Source organism: Calidris pugnax, unplaced genomic scaffold (genome assembly GCF_001431845.1).
Source record: "Calidris pugnax isolate Ruff unplaced genomic scaffold, ASM143184v1 scaffold13, whole genome shotgun sequence".
NCBI classification, from domain to species: Eukaryota; Metazoa; Chordata; class Aves; order Charadriiformes; family Scolopacidae; genus Calidris; species Calidris pugnax.
Window position 1 is genome coordinate 4988985 of NW_015090810.1, and position 23952 is coordinate 5012936.

General features: G+C 40.3%; 1 protein-coding gene across 7 annotated transcripts in view; it reads left to right on the plus strand.

Annotated features, from left to right (window-relative positions):
- Window positions 1-23952, plus strand: part of LOC106886004 (poly(rC)-binding protein 3-like) — a 525351-nt gene that overhangs the window by 416386 nt on the left and 85013 nt on the right. For 6 of the 7 annotated variants that reach the window (XM_014938586.1, XM_014938583.1, XM_014938587.1 and 3 more), the window contains one exon: window positions 10056-10125. The exons of the other annotated variant lie outside the window; for it this stretch is intronic. The gene's annotated coding sequence lies outside the window, so the exon portion shown is untranslated. The remainder of the gene's footprint in view (window positions 1-10055; window positions 10126-23952) is intronic. 7 annotated transcript variants of the gene reach the window in all.

A 23952-nucleotide genomic window follows, 5' to 3' on the forward strand; every position in this document is an offset into this window, starting at 1 on the left:
ACTGGTGTACTTTCAATGGCTACGCTCTGAATTTCCACCGATGTCCTTCAGCACAGAATCCAGCCATTTGGTCTGTGTGACTATAGGTAGGAGAAGAGTTTTTTCCTCAGTGAATGAATTACTTATTCCTTGCTAGGAACACTCAAATGCTAAGTTTGTCTATGTCTTTGTATTGCAAGCATAAGGGACTGAAAGCGACAGAGCAGTCATCCCTGCCAAATGGATGCACAATAGCAGTGACACCAATGAATCCTCTAATGTCTGCTTAAACATCCCAATGCCAAATTTGACTTAAAAGGGATTGTTTTTTTGTTACTGGGAATCACAACAGCACATTTCCTCTCCCTACCCAGCATCTTGATTGAACAAGCTTTTGAATGGAATATGTTCTAAGTGACCATATTTTATATTAAATAAATTTGATTAAATTCATTCTGTAGGCCACTTCAATGTTAATCATAATTATATTATTCTGCCAGTAACTGAGGTAATATGATAAGAAGAATGTCACATTCTGTGGGCTGCTTTTAATGGAATATATATTACAGCTCAGCACTTGCTGTATCCAGCAGTCCTCACTTAAGAAAGAAATTTAGAACTAAATGGCAGCTTAGAGCTGTAAAAATTGGTGGGTCACACTCTTCCCTGCTCATGCATAGACTTCATCAGGTGTAGTGGGAATTGGTGTAAGGTGAAAGTCCAGTGCAGGATTTGAAAAGAAGTGAGGGTAGTGATAAAACTTCCTCATATTATTACACATTTTTCATATACACTCTTCATTATTGCAAGGCAAGTAGGGCACTGTACTATCTTGGCTGACCTCCTCTGTGACTTATTTTCAGCTCATCTCCCTCAACAGATGAGAATGGACGTGGCTCTCTGGCAGTTTGTTTTACTGCAGCAGAGCTAGCAATAACGTTTCATAGCCTTCCCTTAGAGAATTCAGCTCCTGGTGTACTGGCATTGCTGTGTGGGTTTGTGTTTTCAGCCATCTAATGCAGTTTTGCTTTTAATGAGTGCCACTAAAAGAACAAAAGAGGGAAAATCTTGGTGAGGCAACTAAACAACTAAGAACAAGGCAAGCAGTTCACACCTGTGTGTCAGGTTAAAGAATGCAGTTTCCAAGTAGGTATTGTGTGTTGTGGCTTCTCCATGCTTCAGGTTATAGTGATACATTTAAAAATAATGATTTGCAGTTGCTTATTTGATGCCAAATCAAATCACATCTACATATAGCTATAAGAAAACAGAGCCTTAAAAAATAAAACACCTTGAGAAAATGGATTGAATTATAGTTAATCAACTGCTTTAAATGAGCAGTAGGGTCATTGCTGATCCCAGTTTTAGTTTCCCTTACTATGCTACTATTTCTGGGAGGTCATTTTTTCTTAGTCCTCACCACACTGATGTTCTCTTCCTTAATCATTTCTGACAAGATACTCGTCATGTGAGTGTTCTCAGACAAAATTCCAAGAACAAGGGGTTTGCAGTTGGTATCTGCAGAAGAGCTGCTGAAGGCCGTTGTGATTAGACTGTGATGGCTGAGGCACTGGAAGTAACGAGGGAGGCTGGTGGTGCACTTCTCAACTGAAGACCTTAATTTTCTATGTATTACCGATCAATGTGCTTGGCCCCTCTTTGGACCTGGGCGCTGCACACGCAAGAATTAATAGCTATGCTCTGAGCTTTGATGCAAAAAGTAGTATGATTTTATTTTTTTTTTTTATCTTCCCCCTCTCCTAAGCATGCTAAAAGTGTCAGGAAAAAAAATATTTAGTGACCTTGTCCTGCTAAGCCTTGAAACGGCATTGGATCAGCAGCTGACTTTGGCCAAGTTCTCTTGTAAAAACACCCCTCGGCAACATTGCAACATGTGAATAAACAATAAGTGTCATTGTAATAACAACACAAAGGTCGAATATAAAAATAAATAAAAGCAAGGATAAAAATTGCTGACCTGAGGCCCAGTCCTCAATCACAGAAGTCAAGGGACTTTTCACTGTGTTTCGAAGCAAGCAGTATGTCAGGCTGACCGCGATTAGTAGTTTTCCTGGTCCCACGTGTATTTACTCAATGCCATGCTACAGTGATCACTGTTTACTCTGTGACCAGACATTAGGAGCTCCACTGGATGTGAATCTTCTTTCACTGATACTGGAAGTGCAAATTTTTAGTTCTAGTGAGTTTTATTTTCACCTCAGCAGCAGATTCAACTTTTGTGATAATGAAATTGTCTCCTTGTGTTAGCCGGTGCCTCACGTGGCTGTGTCTCTTCTTGTTGGGCTAGGGTCTAAATTTGGGATGTCACTGAATTCATTAATAGGTGGAAATGATTCATTTAAGGGAGGTTTCTTTCCCCTCTGTACACGCTTGCTAATTAGCAGATGAATTTTGATGTTCTAATTGATCTGCGGCGGAGAGACAGCTGTGCGCCCCAGCTGTCCTCTGCTCCGGTGGGCCTCCCCTGCAGAAGGGAGGGAGCAGCCCCGCTCCTGACAAATTGATTTAACTGGAGTGCGGTGCCTTGGGGGAGTCGTACACCACGCTGTCGCCGCAGATGATTGCAGCCTTGGCGGACTGCAAACACGGGAGCGCTGTAATTGCCCAACAATGTCCTTTCCGTTGCCTCGCTGAAATTCAATTTTTCATGCCTCGCCAAGCTCTCCAGTCCCCACCCCCCCCTCCTGCCCCTGGTGTGGAAATACTGTATTCTGCCTGACTGCCATTTCAGGAAAAAATTCAGGCACTTGAGAATGGGGGTTAAACTCTACTTAATATGTTAATAGTAACTAAATGTGCTCACTTGGTCACATATCAAAGTATTTGCATTTAATTCATAGGGAAGTATTCTCTAATTATATTGTGTTTAGCAGGTAGTCATTACTACAAGCCCTTTAACAGTAATGTTAGTGCATCACCAGTCTTTCACGTGGCACACTGCATGTGTACAAAGATGGCTGTGGTGTCCTTTAAACATTTACTCTTTCAATTATAAGTATTAATTTTTAAGGCTTTGTGTCCAGTTGTGCCCCATTTTGTCAAACCTGGTAAATATCTGCACGTAACAGGTGCCTTTCCACAAAAATGACAACTGTGGCCCCAGAAAGTACAAATATCTAATAAATCTTTCATGTCACCTTCCCTCATGGGTGGATTTCTAAACTGTGCACTGCATCATCACCACTTTCTGGAGGCCATTGATTTGGCCTGAATATACCTCTGGGGAAAAAAAAAATAGACACTACAAAAAATGCGTTCATGAATTCTAATATGTGCCACGCCATTACCTTTCTGCATATCTGATAGATAACCAAGCACATCCAGCACATTTATGGGCGTGCAGATTTATAGACTACTAATAAGTAGCAGCTGTTCTGGAGGTCCACAAGTTTTGCCTGAAGAGAACATACATACATCCTCAGAAATGACTACCCATCACATTTGTTGAAATGTAACGTCTATTAGTATTATTATTACTATTATTAGTATTATTATTATTTCCTTGTATGCTCCTCTCTGTGTAAATGTGTGCAAGTGATGGGCAGTCAGCAGAACAGAAGAAAGATACGGGTCTATACTATTACTTGTTGAGGCAAAATCAAAATGCATATATATGTATGTAGGTATTAAGCCATAAGGCTGCTAGAGATTTTGTCAAACTGAACATATGTTCAAAGGTAAGTGATGGCCACCACAATTTTTCAGAACACTGCCTTTCTGTATTACACTGTTGTAGTCCCAAAGAGTAGCAGAAAGGATATTTGGAGGGGGCAGTCAGGATTCCATCAGCCTTGTATGCCACTGTTCTCCACCTCTGCACACAGGAACAGAACAATATGGGTTAAGCTTAAGTAAATAATATTTAGCTAAATGTGACTTCATTGATCTAAATCAGGTAATTTCCTTAATTGGCAGTGCTTTTCTCAAAACTCCTGTTATAATTTACATGTCTTCAGAATAAATACTTCTCTCTTAGGGTCAGCCCCTGTACCACATGTTGCTGTGATGGTTATTTTCATCCTTCAGTAGGCTGTCTTGTTTTCTTTGTTATATTTCCAGTGAGATTTAATGTAAGCAATTAGGCAATTTTCCCTCGGAGAATGACAGAAGCATATATTGCATAATGAGTAACGTGTTTTGTGGTTAAAAATAGTGATGCTTGGTCATTTAATTTCATGTTATAGCAGCAGCTGAGGATTTACTGAGTACTGCTTGGTGATACTACATGAGATTCTGAGAGGCTGAGGAAGCAATCTGGACTCTTAATCTTTGGCAGGATGTGAGAAAGTGGCACCCAGAGGACCATCACCAGTAGGACTGGATTATGCTGAGCTCATTTGCAAGCTCCTAATAGGGAAGAGGGTATTTCTAGGGACTAGGTGTGCATCCCATCACTGTGTGCTGCAGCCCTGAGGGGTATAGAAGATGATGTGCTCTCCTGATATGCCTGGGATTTCTAAAATGAAATTTTAGGGACTTCTGTGCCAATGACTGTGCCTGCAGGTGGCTACAAGTCATGGCTGCAGCTCCAGTGGAGTGGGAATGGGATGAACGCTGTACCTGCTCACCTTTGTCAAGTTATCTTCTGTGGGGTGGTATCTTGCTGACCTGCTTGTTGCTTCCTACCAGCTGGCTGGTAATAGCAAGCAACAGGTTACTGTAGATGGAGAAATCAAAAGGTCATTTCTCTTCTCCAAATGCAAAACTGCATTGTGAGACGGGACCTTTTTATCCCAGCAAGGCATGAATGAACAAGGCAGAGGCACCCTTTGGTACATGGCTCAGGTAGGAAGTTCTCACAGTCTGATAGCGTCTGGCTGTGTGGGTGCCCGTCAGGCACATTCACTGACTCAAGGTCTTTGCATTACAAGGCATTACTTGTTGCAAAAAGTACTGGAGGTCTTGGGGTCTCCATGTCAGATGTTGATTTGGCTTAATGTGCAACTCTATCCTTTTCATTGTGTTACCTCAAAGGGGAAACCATCCTGGTAATCCCTTTTTGTCATTAACACTGTGAGCAGATGCCCTCAAGACTCTTCAGCCCATATTCTAGACTCTGTCACTGGGAAAAGCCATTTCTTTCCCTCGCTTCAATCTGTTGGGGTAAAAAAGCCAGGAGCTACTTCCAGATGCTGCTAAAAGCATTAATACTGACTAACAAAGTAGGCTGTTTCAGAGGAACACTGTTGGAATGTTGAGGGATTTTGACCACTTTAAGGATTAATTTGCTGGACTGGGATTTCACCCCGCCCCCAAGAAGATTTATGCTGAACATTTTAAGCTGTCACCTCACCTATGAGGTGCTACTTTACTAGCAGCTTCTAATGCAAAGTACTAAATGCTACCCATCTTCTCCTACATCTACGCCATAATGTTTAGCTGTGGTGATTCAGAGAAGTGTTTATTCCAAGTATATTGTAAAGTACTGTTTTGTGCTGCTTTTATTTTGTTTTGTTTCATAAGAAGCAAATAGAATACTAAAAGTAGATCTACAATACAGCCTCCACAGTACGTTATCACGGCTAGGTTGTTAAGGAACTGTACTTCAAACTTGCAAATGAGTACAGACACCAAAGAGAATGCAGTGCTTAGCTCTTTTATTTTGACCACTGTAATGTAATTACTTACACTAATCTTTCATTATATTTCCATGACGAGCAAAGAAAGAGATCTAATTGTGTCTCTAGCTGTTGCTACTGCAAAGTACCTTTTAAATCATGTTAACATCCATACTTGATCTTCCTCCTGATTTTGACATGCAGATCACAAGACACTGTTAAATTACTCGGCAAGAGAGACTGGCTCAGGTTGTATCCAAGCCACAGCATAGAAATGTATCTAGCGTGAGTGATTTGAGTGAACTAGAAGAGGCAGTGACCCCTTTTCTCTGGGAAAGCACTTGACCTTCATTTTCAAAGCATTCTAAGTTCTGTGCAGCGTTCTACTCTAGCTGGTATTTAGATACCAAGATGCTAGAAATAGTCAGAAATTAATTGTTCTACATCTGGCTGTCCAAGAAGCTATGCCTCCTTTTCTTTGGCACAGATCTAGCAGTAGGGATGAGCACGTTCTGCACAACCAGGCTGGATTATTGTGACTCACTGAAGCTGAAGATAAAAGCTCCATAGAAACTTCAGCTATTGCGGAGCGCAGCAGCCTACCTCATTAGTAGGGATAGCGCTGTGAACACACAGCGCCGATGCTGTGCATCATCAGCTGGCGTCCCATTTGCCTTGGCAGCCAACTGTGGGCTCACTCAATGCATAAGGTCATCAAAGTACTGGGACGGATGCTGTTCTGTCTACAGACTGCCACACTAGCTTCACGTCTCTGGTACAGTGCTGCTGGTCATATGCAGAATGAAGCTCCCTGGAACGGGACATTGACAATTTTGGCCCAAGGCCTTTTCCTGAATCTCAGAAGCAGCTACCAAAATAGGTTTCACCTCAGACAGTTTATAAGCTTCATGTTCTCTTGAAGGAATCCTTCTGCAGTGACAGAAGAGACATTTAAAGATGTGGATATCAGAAAGGAAGGATACTGGAACTTGGGAACAGAGAAGAGTCCGCCCTGGAGAAATGTGTGAACTTACAATATTGAAATTGCTATTGCAATAATGTAGCTAGAGGTGTCACGGAAGTGTCCTAGCTAGTGCTTTACTGATACATCATAATACGCTGTGGGTACATCTCAGCCTTGCTGCCAGGAAAGGTGTTAAGAGGTCATTTAGCTTCTTTATGTATCCAGGCTCCTGCAAGAGCAGCAGACTGCTCCCCGCAGTCCTCAGAGAGCTGTTGTCCATGCAAAGCTTTGAGAAGGCTTGGAAAGCCAGGGCAGAGGATAGGAGAAATGGCCAGATGTAGTTACAGAAACAGCAGGAAGATGGCTCTAAGAAACAGCAGAGGTCTTTTGGACGATGTGCTGACAAGTGGACTTGTGAAGAAAATCTCTTGTTTGACTGCTGCATGCAGGATGATGGACATTTTGTTGTTCAGCACTGTCACGCAGCCTGGTTTTCTCAGTCTCAAAAACACCAGACTGTAGGGCCGAGAAACTGTGGGGGTGACTCCTCCGGCCCGTTGGGTGGGAGCACCAAGCCCTGCCAGCCCCTCTTGCTCAGCTGAGGTGGGAAGCCACGTTACAGAGGGAATGGGCTCATCTCGTCCTCTCTGCTGTGTGGACAGCAGCACTTCTTACACTGCTTCTGCTAGAAGACATCTCTAAAGGTCACCAAGTTCCACTAGGATGGAGAATTATTTATAGTTACATTATCTCTTATGGGATATTTTCTTAAAAATCTGTAGCAAAGCAGATTGCATGCAGAAGTCTGCTTCCATGCTTAGTGGTCCTTTTAGTTAGAAGGTTTTTCCTCTTATTAATGAGAATCACAGAATTGTTCTTTTTATTATTTTTTTTTTAGTTGCATGTTAAACCAGGTTTTTTTTGTCCATACACGGAGAAAAAGACCACTGTCCTTGTTTACAAGAATGTTTTCCTCTCAGAAAACTCTCCCCTTTTACCAAGACTAGGAAACTCCACCTTTCAGTCTCTCCTTCCTGGTCATAGCTTTAGCACCACTCTTAAATATGTTGCTTACTTCTATATTCTGTCCACACAATGCCCCAAGCACCAGCTGGTGCCTCCTTAGTGCTGAGCAGAGGACAGTAATTGCTTCCTGTCTTTTGCATACAGCACTTCTGCTACCGCGTCATGGAACAAGATTTGTGTGTCCTCCCCTGGCCCCAAACAGCCTTACAATATTGGTTCTTATGCAAGTCATAATCCATTGTGGGTTATAGATCCCCAAGTGGTTTTTGTGGTTTTTGGTGTTTGGGGATTTCTTTTTGCTTTGTTGTTAAACCCTATGGTGTATCTCTTGTATTTTGTAACAAAAATGAAGGTGTCTGCATCTACATACATCTGATTTCAGCATGAACTTTTTTTCCTAATGAAAATAGTCCTCTGAATTTTGGTGTATTGTTAAGGTCAGAGAGGAATATCAATAATTCTTCATAAGGTACAGTGGTTTTAATGTGATGACTAACACGGTTAGTCATTTAGTCATTATAGCATCTGGCTTTGAAGTTGGTGGGAAGAGGAATTGATTCTACTGTTTTGTACAGACGTCTATGGTAGATATTAGTAGAGTAGAAATAAATGAGGGTAAGCTGTTGTTTTCCATATGAAACCAACTATGCAATGAGTCAGAAAGCTTCACAGAGGCCAGAGCAAATTCCGTGGGTTTCCTTCCAAAAGAAGTGGCATGGCCTGCAATGCACGACATGTCTTCCTCTGACCTAGGACACTTTGCTTTTAGCGGCATTCAGCTCTGCAGTTTATACAGGCATTCATATTTCACTTTCTCGAGTTAATCCTAATAACCAGCTTTTAGAACAACATGACAGCATAACATATGGGTGGTAAAACTGCTCATAAACCATAATAATGTGGCCAAAAAAGATTAGATAGATAGATGCACTATGCTTATTGTGACATTTGCTGATTAGGAGGTATAGCTACTTATTACAGCCATTACCTTGGTGACTTGGAAGCAGACTGAAGCTGTTATTTGAAAAACAGGTTATAAGTCCAAATTTAAAACAACTGTGTACTTACAACATGTAAGAGATATAATTATGTTTGCAATTCTGTTCTTCAGTGTGCAGATGGTAATTTTGTTCATTTATGGTTGCACACTGATAATGTTTTCTGTAGAACAAGCGTTGGCAGGAGTAAGTGTGTGTTAACAGTAAGTAGGCAGCCTGTAATATATGGTTATCATTTTGTTGATAGGGTTCTGGTGGGATGAAAACCAACCAGAAACATGAGTTCAAATAATGATTCCTTACTGTAGCACCGAGACAGGCGTCCTCTGTGTGTGTGTGTTCTTGCATCTTATTATTTATTTTTATTATGTGAAGAGTTTTTTCTTTTTCCTTTCTCATTTGGAAACCTTTATTCTGGCTTCATTTTCTGTGTAAGCAGTAGAGTTGGGCATCTGCAGGATTGTGCCTGTAGGAATAAAATTCAGTTTCCACTCAAAGTAATTTGAAGCTTACTGTTGGTCTTTAGGGGTGATATATTAGTATACACTTGTGAATTTGTATATGGAAGAGACATAAAGAAAAAATATCTATTAAAGATAGTCTTTTGATTTCATAATTTCTCAAAGAGTTATTTAACAGATGTTTCAGAGCAGTTAACAGAAAATTTTCAAGAGCTACTCCACTTTTCCAGATTCAAAGGGAAACCGATAAATATGCAGATCAAGCCTTTAAAGTGCTTTTAAGATATTGGGGTTAGGTGTTAGAGAATCATGGTACAGTATAGCTGGTTCATTATTCAGATTTTCTAGTTTTAGAATTGTGTTGCACTCTTATTTCATTACAATTTAATTAAATAGGCATAAAAGAGGAAAGCTGTAGTTATGTATCAAGTCCAAGATGCATAATGAACATCCTCTGTTGTTACTTGTTATTTAGGTAGTACAATGAGTTTTGCAGTGTATTAATGGGAGAGGGCATAGCACAGTATGCTATAAAATAATAATACATATACATAAAATATGTTGCCTACTATGTAAGTTATATACAAGTATATATAAAAAGTTGACTGTGTATTCTATCTACCTATAGATGTTTATATGTAGAAATTCTGTATACATGTGCACAGAATTTATGACAGAAAATACAGATGCCATGAAATTTATAACCTTAGAATGGTAAAAATGTTTTAAATTCTCAAAATAAATTAAAAAGCTCAGTCTAGGATGTGAGATTATGCTTTAGCAACTCAAAGATTTTACCAAAAGCATCATAGCCCCTTAGAGCCATATAAAGCAAACATGATTAAAAGGAGACCTCATTTCACATCAAGAAAAGCCCTTACTAGTTTCTGTTCTTTCATTGTCTGTTTTGTTGTGGGGCTTTTTTTTGTCTCATCTACATCAGTAATTTTATGAAAGCAACATTATAGCTAAATGAGTGTGTTTTATCTCAGTTTTCCATGGTTATGGGAGGAGATGGTTACTCACGGAGCCCTTTGTATCCTGTTAGGATCTTCCCTTTTTCCTGTAACTCGTGGGATGCAGCACTGATGTGAACGGACCTTCCTACCTGTGAGGCTGTGAGTGGCACTTCAAAAAATGCACTCTAGCAATTGCATTGCACACCAGTGTGTTTATAATATATGCACAATGTTTAGTAATATAGCTTATAGCAGACTAACCTGCTTCTTTCCTGCTGTCTCTCCACTCTCACTTTTTTCGTTTCTGAAGACCATAAGCCTGCCATGGCAAGGTTTGCATCTTTTATTCTGTAAAGAACCTAGTTGTTGGCAGTGTAAATGTAAGGAATATTAAATATCATTCATATTAGCATGAGCAATGTATTCAATACATAACCAAAACTTTTTGCAAGATTAAAATGGTTACTGTGATTTCTAAAGAATATGTGGTTGTTTATGGGACATCAGGTCCTTTGACTCCTCCATTCCAGATGTGTTAATAAGTCCTTTAATTTATTACATTCTTGATAGCTGTTAACCTTTTCATTGAGAGTGTCTTTGGGTGCTTTATGGAGAGATTTAGGTAATTCAGGAGGTTGGGAACGTGAATGGAGATCATTGTGGTGGTCATGAATTCTCTCACAGCACAGTGCTGTTTTAACATCTAGAAGACAGTTTGGGTCTGAATTTATTATTATTTTTTTATAAGTCAGCATAAAGTGAACTATCTGTCAGTCAAAGAATCCAAGAAGCAACCTGAAATAACATTCTGAGGGAAAAACAAATCTATTTTTAAGGAACGGAATGTTTGTTAATTTTGTAACTGAGAGCAAGTCACTCTGATTTTAAATCTACTGTGGTTAAACATGAGAGTATGACCAGTATCCCACAAACTTACATATATTTTCAGATCTGTAGGTAGACTTGTGTTTCCCTGCCCCTTGGCAATCTAACTATTGATGAAAGGCTGTTGATACTTCCTTAAATTGTTATAGCTCTGGGCAAATACTCCGATACAATCCCTGTTCTTCCACCAAGCAGCCAGATGTCTGTCCTGTATTTAGCCACTGAAGAGTTACAGCTTCAAACATACATCCTTAAACATGTTTCGCAAGTGCCCCATATCATTTCTTCTTCTCCCTCCATCCTAGTGTTTCTGGAAGCCAAGACACCCACCTGCCTGGCTTGCAGGTCACCCTGAAAAGTAGCATCTTTGGAAGGCATAAGCCACAATCTTCCTAGCTGATCCTCATGCGATTTTCCTCCTCTCGGTCACCCATCTTCCCAACTTAGAGCCATAAATAATGCTTTCTTCCTGCCTTTCTGCTCCTCCCTCCTTGTTGCCTCTTTCTGCAAAAGCAAAGTCTTTTTTTGAGATAGATGTTCAAATATCTGGCTGGCTGGGACTTTGACATGTAGAGAAGAAGTATGTGGCCTGAAAAAAATAAATACAGGATGTGATAATCTGTTTTCAGACTGTCAAAAGAGATATGGCTGACTTTGACACAGTCAGCAAAAGTGGCTTTGACAGCCTCTGGGGCCTGAAAATTTTTCCTGAGAAATCCTGATGACTGATTATTAAAAGAAAAGATGAATTTCATGAGACAGCTCCCCCTCCAACTATCAGGAGCATATCCATTGTGAATACATTTTTCCCTGGATTTTTATACAGAAAAAAAAAAATAATCTGGAGTTTTCTGTAGCATGTTTATTTCTCATATAATCATTAGCAACCATCTCTTGTACAGTAGGTTGCCTTATATGGCAGCAAAAGGGAAATGTTGCAGAGCAGTTTCTCAGACATTTCCTTAGTTATTAACCATTGACTAATAATAGCGTCAGGTTTTTTTGTGTGATTTATCAATGCTAACCCTGTGAATAAAATTTTAAATACTGTTGGCAACTAATCTGAACTGTGTGATAGTGACCAGATAGCACAGACAAGCTTACATAGGTAACAAATTAAGTTAGCAGGCTAATATATTGCATGTACCACCTAGGAACACAAGCTCTGCCTTTGCCACAAATGCTGTCTAATAAATGGGGCTTTGCAAGCAGAATCATAGGAAAAAGTGCTGGAAGGCACCTCAAAATGTCATCTAGTGCAGACCTGCTGCCACAAGGATCAGCTTTCCTTAATCCTACCCTGAAGGTCATCATGTTCCAGTTTGTTTGAAGACCTTGCTCCCTGCTGTGGCCTACAGTTTGTTGCCCTTACGAAGAGTATTGGAGTTGTACAACAGTGAGAATCCACTCTGCAGCGATGGCAAGAAGATGCAGGGAGAGGGGACAGCCTCTTGGATACATCACAATGGGCTTGGATTTACTGAGGAAGGAAGTGGATGATGTTTTGGGGATTCACAGATTTGGATTTGAGTCTTCTGACTCAAATGCTTTTCCCCCTGTTTCCCAGAGCTGGTCTGAGTCTGTTTACAGCTTTACATATGATAACCAACAGCTTGAACTCCGTTGGCTTGCTAAGCAGTAGGCAGCCCAATGCAGACTTCAAAGCATGAGATATGCTCAATTAGCACGTTGATCTGCTCCTCATTAATGGAAAGGTGAAGGCTTTCTGCCAGAGCCCCACTGTTACAGGAAGTGGTGAAGCCCTGGAGAGTAAGGAGCAAGGCTGGTCTCTCTAGATGGAAAATGTTCATCTCCTGCTCAGGTGCATGTGCTGTGAGGTTGTCTGGACTACAAATACAACATGATCATCTACCAGCAGGTGAGTGGGGAAGGAGGAAGAAAAAACAATCGATCCAGTACACAGTGGCAGGTGGGACATAACCTGCTTTCCCTCAGTCGGGAAGACTGGTGGGGACTCTTATAGCAGAGGGCTGCTGTACAGTGGGAAGAAGGGCAGAGCACTGGCTGCTGTGTTGCACGTGTGCAGTTCTTCAGGCTTTGCAGCTCTGCCTCGGAGAGGTAGCAACCCTCCTCCCTCCTAATGCGCCTTAGCCATCGAGTGGTCATAGCTAAACCCAAGGAGTTGTCCTCTCTGCATTGTGGTAGTGCCTACAGATGCCCCTAGGCTTAGGACTGTGTAGTGCTTTGAAACTTATGGAACCTCCTTCAGCAACTGCAGTTCCATGCAAATGGTGCAAGAGGCCACGCTGCCTTCAGGGAACACCTCTTTTCAGTTTGCAGTACCTTGGGAGAGCACCTAGTCTCCCCTATAACCTTCTTGCTACTGCTTGTTCCTCATCACAAGACTCAGCTGGGTTTGCGTCATGTGAAAAGGCAGAAAGCTAATTCATGCTCTCTGGAAATGCTTTACTTGCTAAGGATGGACACAGTGTACGTGACCAATGGAGATACTAAGAATTGCGAGACCGTGAAAAGGACTGTGATTTAGAGTCAGTCCTCTATTTGTCTTTGAGTCAGACTCCTCAAGGCAAATGCAGTGAACTTCTTCAGTCAGCTGCGTTCTATACCACAGGCTAATTTCTCTTTGAATGCATGATGTATGAGTAACTAACCGCCGGCTTTTCTGAAGAACTTTTGCCTTCCTGTGGAAAAGGGAAGAATCTGGAGCCTTCAGCTGAAGGCACAGTTACTGCCTTCCTCCTCAATAAGTGTTAAGTGACTCCCAGCAGTGAGAGTGCGTTGTTCTCACCCACCAGCTCTCAGGCTTTGTACACTACCAGATGCTCTAAGTAGCCTCATAGGTTACTGGTCTCTGTCTCTCAGGTTGGCGATGCCTGCCTAATTGAAAAAGTAATACTGGAAGGAAACAGAACGAAAATAAAAGTAATTCATCAGATTGATGCTGTTCAGTTATTCACTGTCCCCTTCTGTTGGGCATTTAACCTGTTTCTTTTTCTTGGAAAAAGAATTTTACAGAAGTAATTACCAGCTCTTCATTTCCTACAAAAGTCTTTTGCTCTTAGTTCTGCCTTCTCAGATGATTCCCAATGCCCTTTCAGCTTTGGTTGCCATGCACTTGGTTGTGAATTAGTATGTATTAAAAAAAATTACATGGACAGGCTGTCTTCAGTACTTAAGAGGTCTTTATCCCCTGCAGAATCTGAATGACCTGTGATAGTTAACACGTGTCTTTCAAAGAGTCCAGGGAGGAGCAGTCAATCAGCTTGTAAAATAGATAAATGAATTCACTTGCCCAAGATCAAGCAAAAAACCTTTGGGAGAGGGGATGTGAAGCAAGTTCTCTTATAGCCCAGTTTGGTACCATGTTCCCTAGACCAGCCACTGTCTCTGATAAAGGCAGTCAGAAACATTCAAAGGGATGTTTAATTTTGGCAACTGCAAAGGTCACTTCTTGGAAGCTGGTGTTGTCTGTATAGATTGCTGCTTCTTTATATTTTTACCCACTAGTTTGCCTTTGAACACAACTCATTTTTTTTCATTATTTTTTATATAAAATGTCAGCATTTCATCCAAAGAAGGGCTAAATTTTGTAGAAATATCCACAGTGATTTTCGTAACTGTAAGAAAAGTAGCATCAGGTCCCCAGTTGATATAAAGCACAGGGAAGCTTCATAATTTATTTGAATTAGGTTGCATCCTCATCCCAAACCTATGTTGCATTTTCTCTTTGTAATGAGGTGGCATTGCAAAATATTTGTTTCTTTTCTAATACAAATGCGATGGGTTTGTAGCTGTCCAGACCTGTTAAATACTGATGGTTGTCCCAAGGGCATCACCCAAGGACCTGCCCGCCCAGCGAGTACACACTTGGTAGGTTTTGCAGCACTTGCGCTTGGCTCAGTGAATCCGAGGTAAATGGGAATAGTCCTGGGGTCTCAGTGCATTGCCTGCCCGTCCTGGTGAGGAAATGGTAAAAAGGCAAAAGGCTCCAGCAAGGATTAACATACCATAATGACCGACTGAAACAAGTACTGTTCACTGAATGCTTTATACAATTTGTATAATACCTTCTTCTGTTAATGAGCTGAAGCTGGGGTGGGGTGCAGCTGCTTGGGGGCAGGGGAGGACTGAGGGCTGAAGCTGTTTGACATTATACTCAACCACTAGTATCTGTTAGGCAGTGCTTAATTTACAATAGTTTTTCAGAATGTTTGCTCTACTCCTTTTTTCTGCACTTATTCAAAGTGCTCCTAATGTTTTAATTCCCACCCCAACGGAACATAAAGTGAATAAACAAGAAAACGAGTGGAGATGTGTGAAATGATGATCTTAAACTTAACAAGCGTGTTTGTTTTTTCAAGCTGCTGAATAAATCCTCTGTGGTTTATGCTGCAGAGGTCAATGCTCTGCAGTAGGAAATGACTGGTTACATGTCAGTATTCTCCAAGAGTTCATCTCAATTACTGGATTTGTCAAACATGACAAGCCTGAATGACTGTGTGGTGAAAATAGCGCACAGTTTGACTATTAAAGTAATTGGAGCATTGACATTTAACCGAACTGCAAGAGAATTGCAGTAATAAGTCTGAGAAGCACAACCACAAGCGAAGCAGAGAATAATCTTTTTATAAAATCTCCAGTGAAACTGGTGCATTCTTATGTTTTGGTTAATATAAATTTCAGTATCTTTTAAATTTAAATTATAAGAGTGAAAGGAAGAGGTAATTCCTTTTTGCTACTTATTTTGAAGGAGTACTAATATTTGTATAATTGGAAATTCCATTAATTTAATAACAATCTGCTGCAATTTTAATATTGTTACACATAATCTATGTATGTATTTTTAATGCTCTTATAAACTATATGCACTATACAGCTAAAAAATTATGTATATATATGCATGTATGTGAAGATCATCAGGTTACAATCATCACAGAACTATGCTATAAATGTGTCAATTGCTTACTAGCTCTCCACTTGCTACTCTACCTTGCTAAACAGCTACTTCTAGGCTTTCAAACCTGAGGTGTGGGACTTAAAATTCATTACTCTTGTAAATGCAAAAGAGCTTTTCTAAAATAATTTAAAAGTCATTTACTTGTATCCACCTGCAATTAGATTTAATTTTTTTTAAAAAGTTATTTCTGATTGTAAATTCTACATACATCAACCTTTCTGAGACATGTTAAGACTTTGGAGAACAGTATAACTATCAGTCACTTTGGATAATTTGGACTTGTAGTTGTGAATCTGACTGGATATTACAGAGACCAAAATTGTGTTCCGCAGCCTCTTCCAATGTCTCTGGTGTAGGGACTGAAATAATAATCATCTATGACATAAGTCTGAGGGGGCTCATACTCTCATACTCAGGTGATTTACCTGCACTATGGCACATTAATTTTTCTTTCTCTGAACTTTAATATATGTGATCTCCCAATGGTGGGAGCAAGTCTTCATGTGGAAACTGGGAAGCCCCAAACCCGCCTGGACAAGCTCCTGTGCAACCTGCTCTAGGTAGACCTGCTCTGGTGGGGGGGTTGGACTAGATGATCTCCAGAGGTCCCTTCCAACCCCATAAGATTGATTCTATGATTCTATTCCTGGTGAAGTCAACCAGACAGATAGTAAGATAAGCCTAAAAGAGAGGGGCAAGAGTGTGGTATATATTATTTATGAGTATATTCTTTGCAGTGTACATTAAGGGTACAGAGTGTGATTTACCACTTCTGCAGTCACATCTTAATTATTGTGTTATTACAGGAGCACAGAGCAGTACTTTTAAATTTAACCGGTTCCTTGCCTTGACTTGCTTAACTCCCATCTCCATAGAGCAGCTGAACATTACGCTTAAATCCATCTCCTTTGCGTAAATGCAAGTGTATGTTTTAAATCCTTTTAGTTTCAGTGAGACTTACGCACGTAGGTAAGCCTTTGGCTCAGTAGAAGTAAACCTCAGTAACTGTTTTACTGAATTTGAAACTTGAGCCATCCAAAGCAATGCTTAGTCATAGCCTGCCATCCAAACCAATGCTTAGTCATAGCCTAATATGCACAGTCCTTCCCTAAGGACAAACTTTCCAGTATTTCCCTATGGAGAAAATAAAGGAGAATTCAAGGAAATACAGCAAATGCTTGGGTAACTGTTTGCTGACCTTATTGTGAAAATGGAATATTTTTTGAGACCAAAGCAATGTCTTAGGGGGGGTAAGGAGGGTGGGGAAGATTCAGGTGAAAGTTTTAGTTTCTTTTTTTTTTCCTGAGTTTCATCCTGCATGTCTGTATAGACTCAGAGCAGCGGGGATGATGGACCTAGAGGCTGTTTGTCTTCAACTTTTTGAAATGCGTTCTGCAAAACCAGTTATCTTCTCCTCCATCATTGATGTAAATCCAGTCAATGTCCTGACGTTGCTCTTGAGTTGCCCTTAGTGTAATAGAGATAGATACATGTCCCCACAGAATGAGCTCCTGTTTCGGCACTTATAAGCAGCCATTTATGAGTGTGGTGGCATGTTGCAGTTGTCCATCTCCTACTGTTCTTGCCAACTTCTAGAATTTAATTCTTAAGATCCAAAATCATACTGAAATGTTCCTCACAAGAAGGGGCTCAAGTAAAATGAAGTAAGTAAATTAAAAGGAAGGGCAAGCCATTCTGTTTTCTGGAGTTCAAGGGGCTGAGAGAGGAAACCTAAGATTCATGCATGCAAGAAGAAACTCCCTTATTAAGCATTAAACAGTTAGAGAATTTGAGCTTCCAAGATTAATGTAAAGTCCCAAATCAGTCATTTGGAACATCAGTCAGGGAGGAAGGATTATTTGACTGTGTGCTGTTCCATGGAAATGGTGTCCTCCAAAGGAGAAACATCCATACAGTTACATGAAAAAAGCATCACGATTCTGATTCAATAGTAAAATAGCAAAATAGTTTGGAAGAGATCTTTTCCAAAGCTTCTCAAGTAGGAAGGGATCAGATAAAAATGGGGTGTAACCTTACCTTTCAGTTCTTGGGCTAGAGGGATGAAGGCAGTGTGCACTCTGACAGCAGGAGAGCAGCATGGCATGTGTTAGCCATTCAGTTTGTAACGATGTTTTGAACTTTGAGATGATGGAAACAGCTGCAGAAACACTATATACCAAAGGAAATAAGTCAACATCCAGGAAAAGTTTGATGCAGCAGCAGGACCTTGTAACAGTTCTACGTTATAGGTAGGTTTGAAATCTGAATACAGTGAAGTAATGTGTTGTTCTTGAGAGTAAGAAAGAAAATTCTAGGGAGGTCTTGCAGTCACTGTCACTAGAGATGCATGGACAGGTGCTAGTTGTGTCAGGACTTCTGAGATGATCTGCAAAAATCCCAGGTGGAAGAATACTGAATCCAGGATACCAAGTTTAACTTCTGATTATTGGCCCAACAAGGAGAAGTCAGCCAGTAAGGCCTAAAAATGGTAACTCTAAAATGCAAGACTACAATCAGCTAAAACACACAAGGCTGTCTTGCTCAGATTTCATTCTGGTAAGTTTGCAAATTTGTCCAAGATCCAAAGCCACGGAGGTAGCTGACACCTTAGACAGCAGAATTGCCTAAAAAGAGATTTCATCTACTTGGTGAAATGAGTTATAACAAGTTTCATTCCAGAGATTTGTTAGTGATTGGGGCAACAAGCGAAAGCCAATTGCAATATACTTTAGCAAATCCTTTTGTGGGTAACTTATATGGAGTGCATGGGGAGCAGGGCTGGGTATTGCTCTGTGGGCTGTGTGATTGAAGAGCTCCATTGGTTCAGGCTCAGGCAGTTTGAGAAGTTACTGCCAATTACTTTGCCCTGCCTCTGCTGGAATTCCTTATCCTTGAGGTAAAAATAGCAAAAAGTAGTGTGCCTGCTCCCGAGCCACTGCAGCTCCCAGCCCGAGGGCAGTGTAATTCACCTTCGGGTTTTATTCCTTGTTGAGGCAGCGTGTGAACCAAGGCGGCTGGGGACTTGGAGTCAGTAACTCATCTGATTAAACTGTGGCAATGGGATGGTGTAGGAAGAGGATGCGAGCACCAGCAACCTCTTCAGTCGCTGCTGTTAAATCCAGTAGGGATTGTTTTCTGGACTGGTTACTGTGCAGGCTGCAGAAGTTGCAATGAACTTTCCTGCAACATGGCTGCCCAGTGCTTTGCTGTCTTCAGGGCCACTATATTAGCTAGTACCTGCAGTCATCTTCTAATTGACCTTCTTTAATGAGTTTGCTTGGAAAAGACTTGATGGATAGGAATTGAATATAAAATATGAGTAGCAAGTAAATAACAACTTGAATGGTGCACTGTCATCTACCTACATTATTTTAGTGTTTTTTAAGAGATAAGAGCTTAGTTTGGCTCCTGTAACTGTTTCAAGGCAAAAGTAAATACTATCAAGTGACAAATGGCTAACAAGCAGTCAGTAGGTATCAAGCAATTGTACAATTCAAAGCTGCTTCTGGAGTCATTTTTAAGAAACTGTCAAACTCATTGAATGTGATATGCATGAAGGTGTGTTTATGTTGGTTGCAGTTCTGTGACTCTTCTCTTTTAGCAAATTTTAAACTAGAGATTAGATTGTTTTCTGTGGGGAGGGGAGAGAGTCTTTTTCAGACATGGGGATGTCCAGAGGACCTTCTGCAGGCATTTAAAGTTTTAAATTTACACCAGAAAATATTTTGTGATACATGATGTTATTTTTACAGAAAAAAAAATGGACAAGTCCATGAATCTCATCCCTTTATTCATGCTTACATGACAGTAAAGCTTTTAAAGTAAGTCGTATCTACTTGTAAGATGAATATAGGTTTGGTGTAGAAAGGCACTTTGGCATTAGCGTAGTGCTTAAGCACGTGCTTAACTGAGCGTAGAAGCCTAAGAGTAGCTTCTTGAAATGAAAAGGTAACCCGGGACTGTTCAGCCCAACTGAAAAGCTTTCTGAAGGAGGGAGACGTGATTTTTCCCTTCTTCCTATTTTTGAGGGACACAACTGAGTCTCCTTTTGTAAGAAGGATTTTCACTGTAGTACTCAGGGAGAAGCAGGGAAGTAGGAAAGGCTGGAAAGAGATTTCCTAACATGTGCTAACACACTGGTACCATGAGACAGCAAAATTTAATCATCATTATTTTCCACTAAAATTTTGTCAAAATGCTTTAGTTTTATAGTATGGAAACTTTGAGACTTTCTGCTGAGTTTTGCTTTTGCATTTGAAATCCTTTTGAACTCAACACTCAGGTCTGCGAGCTTATCATGTTTGCTCATAGCCAAAGAAAGCATTCACTCATATAAACCCCTACAAAGTCAGAGCTCTATTTCATACTGACTTATTATTAGCCTCTTCTTAATAGCAGAACTCTCAGCTTGCTTTGTTCTTATTTTTTGGTAAAGAAAAAAAAAAAAGTTGCTTTTATTTTTAGCTAAGATGGGTTGGGTTATTTAAACTGAATGTGACACTCAGGCTTCAAAGAATCCTGTGCAGTATGTTTTTAATCTGTTGTTTTTAATGAATTCTAGTCACTAGGAAATATTGATATCTAGGTCAGATTTTTTGAATATTGTTTTTCTGTGGCTCTGCATCCTGCTGTGCTTTCTCTAAAATGAGCTCCCCAATGATGTCTTATTGTTTTACTTTCTCACATCTTCCTGGAATAACTTTCCTAACTATAAATGCAGGTTTTGCTTTGGTTTTCAATACAAATGTACTGATGGCTGAACCAGTGTCCACTCACCTAACACTCAGTCCTAAACTTTCTTGGGGGACAAGGGGGAAGGACAAAAGATACCTCAAAGTTTTATCCTTGATTTGAAATTTTGCCTCCCTAAAAGTAACGGAGAAGAGGTGATCAAACCTGAACTTATTACTGAATTTTGAAGATATTTGACACCACTGCTTCTCAGCTACTCGCAGCAAAATGGCCTCATCCATACAGCAGGGCAAGAAGATGCTTTTAGAGGTTTCTGAGCATTTTCAGTTTTTTCTAGCCCTTTAATGAGACATCTCTAGCTATACCCAAACTCATCTCTTATTACCTGTTAGACTCTTTGACAGAAAAAATGTCAGGACTGTTAACCATTTGGTTACAAAATGTCAGGACTATTACAGGAGGGGACACTTAGTAGTAGTCACCCAAGATGATCCAGCAGATCTGTGGTGGAGTAGGAAATTGCACAGGTTTCTCTTCAGCTGGCCCTCCTGCCCCTTTCTGATACCACATTTTCCTCAACATGTTACATGGATTGGGCAGATGCTGCTGTGTTCATTGGTAGAATGCCACTACTCAGCTACATAGTTATTATTCTCCACTCCTGGTGTGATTGCATTAAGATATTTCCAGAGTAATCTAAACAGGTAGATGTTTTTAACTTCTGTGCTTAATGATACTTTTATTTTCATTTGTTGTTGTGCTAAATGGAAATTATATAGCCTTACCTGGTAGCAGACACTATGTGTGAGCTGGTAGGAAGTTTGTGTAAGAGGTTCTGGTTCAGAGGTGTTCAGTCAGAATCCAGGACGGCAGATTGAGTACACAACATTGGCTGCACATACAGTGATTTGCACCAAATATTTGCGACACTAGTGACTCTCATGCGAAGCACAAACAGTCACACAACAGTATGTTGTCAGGAGGGGACACTTTTTCACCTGATAATGTGGGGTGGAAACATTCTTGTGCAGCATGAAAGGAACTAATCGAGTCCTTCCAGTGAAATCCCACGTACTGGGGGATTTTTCTACAGAAAACCTTACATGGACTACACAAAATTGCAATAGCTAACTAAATTATTGCATGCATTTTCTTAAGCATGTCTCGGGCAGGGAGATTCTTTTCAGCTCACTGAAGAAAATTGACCTTTGCACAGATACACCTGTAAATAGTAGTGTCAGTTTTGTCTTCACAAAGTGGTTCTTCTCTCATGTGTTTTTTTTTCTTTTATCATAGAAATAGTGAAACTTGTTAATAATGTAATTGTGGCAATTTGCTATGTGGGATATTAATTTCTGACAGTGATGTAGCAGATCAGCTTATAAGCAGTTGAAAGGAAAAGCCAGTTTTATGATCTAAGTGGATAAGAAAAACAGAAAAATAATGTGGAGTTTGTATCAGAATGAGGATATTGAAACTGGAGAGAGAGATGAGAAGAAAGCTGGATGACAGCCTGCAGAGAGTGCTTCTAGAGCAGCTCACTCAGTGCTCCCGGTTCTGGACCTCAGGGTGTTGGGGGTCCTGGGACTTCCCATCTCACTGAGATCAGTGGCAAACCTCAACAGTCTGAAAGCAAGGGCTGCAGCAGAGCACTTGAGGAGCAGTTGCTCTTAAAAGCTTGAGCCCGAGTTGATGGGGTGAAAATATGGTTGGGGGCTTTCTTTTTGCTGGAGAAGAGAAAGGCTGGATAGAGTCACTGGTGCCAAACCAAAATACAACTGACTGGTCATAAGGAGTTTTGAGGTCTGTGGATGCTAACTTGGATTATTTGTCAGTTCTACTATGAGGCTTGATTTTAATAAATAAATAAAAAGATAGAATACTGCAGCTTTACTAGACGTTTGCACCTGGCATTGAAGTACAGCAAGAAAAGAGATGTGGACTTTGGCCAACAAGAAATCCAGCCTTTTAAAGTGACCTGACCTCATGCACAAGGAGTACTTCAAACGCACTTGCATAGATGATGGATAATTGACTCCTGGCAAGGGATGATGGATACGGAGGTGCCTGTGCTGGTTTCTGTTAGGTGTATTGTCAGCCTTTGACACCATCCATCACAAGGCTGGTTGGCTCTTGTGCTGTATGATCTACTTCACACCTAAGTTAAGCAGTCAGGCAGGTGATCAGCACAGTAACTATCCCTCTCCTAAGCCCTATTCTAACCCCAGTTTGAAAGTTCGAGGGGGACTTAAAGCTTGCTGCTCCTGTGCAGATAGGGAAATTACTCTGAGGTGAATTTTGCTGTTTGGAGGAGCAACTGGCTGTGGATTTGTAGTTCAGTAAGCACCTGTCTGATTAGATCTCCTAGTACTCCTTACTGAAAAGGTAATCTATTGGGAAACATCTGTGGAAACAGAGGCTTTTTTTAGTAGCAATTTGAAGGTAAAACCCTTTTCTCAATCCTTTGCCAGTTCCATAAACACTCAATTCTGGTTTTGTTATGTAAATTAAGTGTCATTAAAGACCAGCTGTGGTGGTTTTATTTGTATACATTGTATTTGTGCTGAAGACATATATCCTTAGAAAGTACTTGTACCTTTTTATTAAAGGTTACAATTCCAGCTGAAGCATATTTATTTGGGCATCTCTGACCAGTGACATTTCAAGATCAAGACCTTTGAGGTTCAGTGTGTAGAACAAAATGTTACTATTCTTTTGTTTCTGCCTTCAGACTCATTCATTGAGATGGCTGAAACTGTGCCTGGTGAATCAGTGGAGAGCTGTATCTTGCCCTCTTCAAAGCTGGTGGGCTGGGATGAGAGAGGACAGCAAGGTGGCATTTAGAGAAAAATGCCTTTTCTCCACAGTTGTGTTCCCCCATGTAAACTTTGTGAGGCCTGTAACAGGAGTTGTATTAATTGTGTTTTCTCAATAAAGAAACAGTTCAGTGATCTTTTATTTTTAACATGGACAGTGTTTAAAAATGAATTAATTTTGATTGATGCTTGTCCGTGTTAAATGGCTTCATCATCAAAAGATGTTAGCACATAATGTTTAAGCAAAAATGCTCAATCCTGCTACTGCAGTTCTTTAATACATCTAGAAGCAAGAGTGGGGATGTAGTCTTTTTGCTTGGCAGCTCACCTTTAAATGAAGGAAACAACCCACTAAAGTGTATATATTATCTAACATATTTAAAATATAGGGTAATGCTCATACACATGAGCTGAGTTACAATAGCCTAAGGGCAAATGCCTTTAAATTTGTAAGGAGACCAAAGAGGCAATATTATCTTTAATATATCTTAATTCGGCAGTGATGGATTTACTCTAACTTTTCATTTCACTAATTGGCTCTGTAACACCTAATATTGAAAATTAATCTTATGCTTATGGGTCTTTTTTTAAATAAAGGTCTGCTTGTAGACAATTAATTGATCTACCATTTCTCCTGCCGGTGTTGTGACTGTC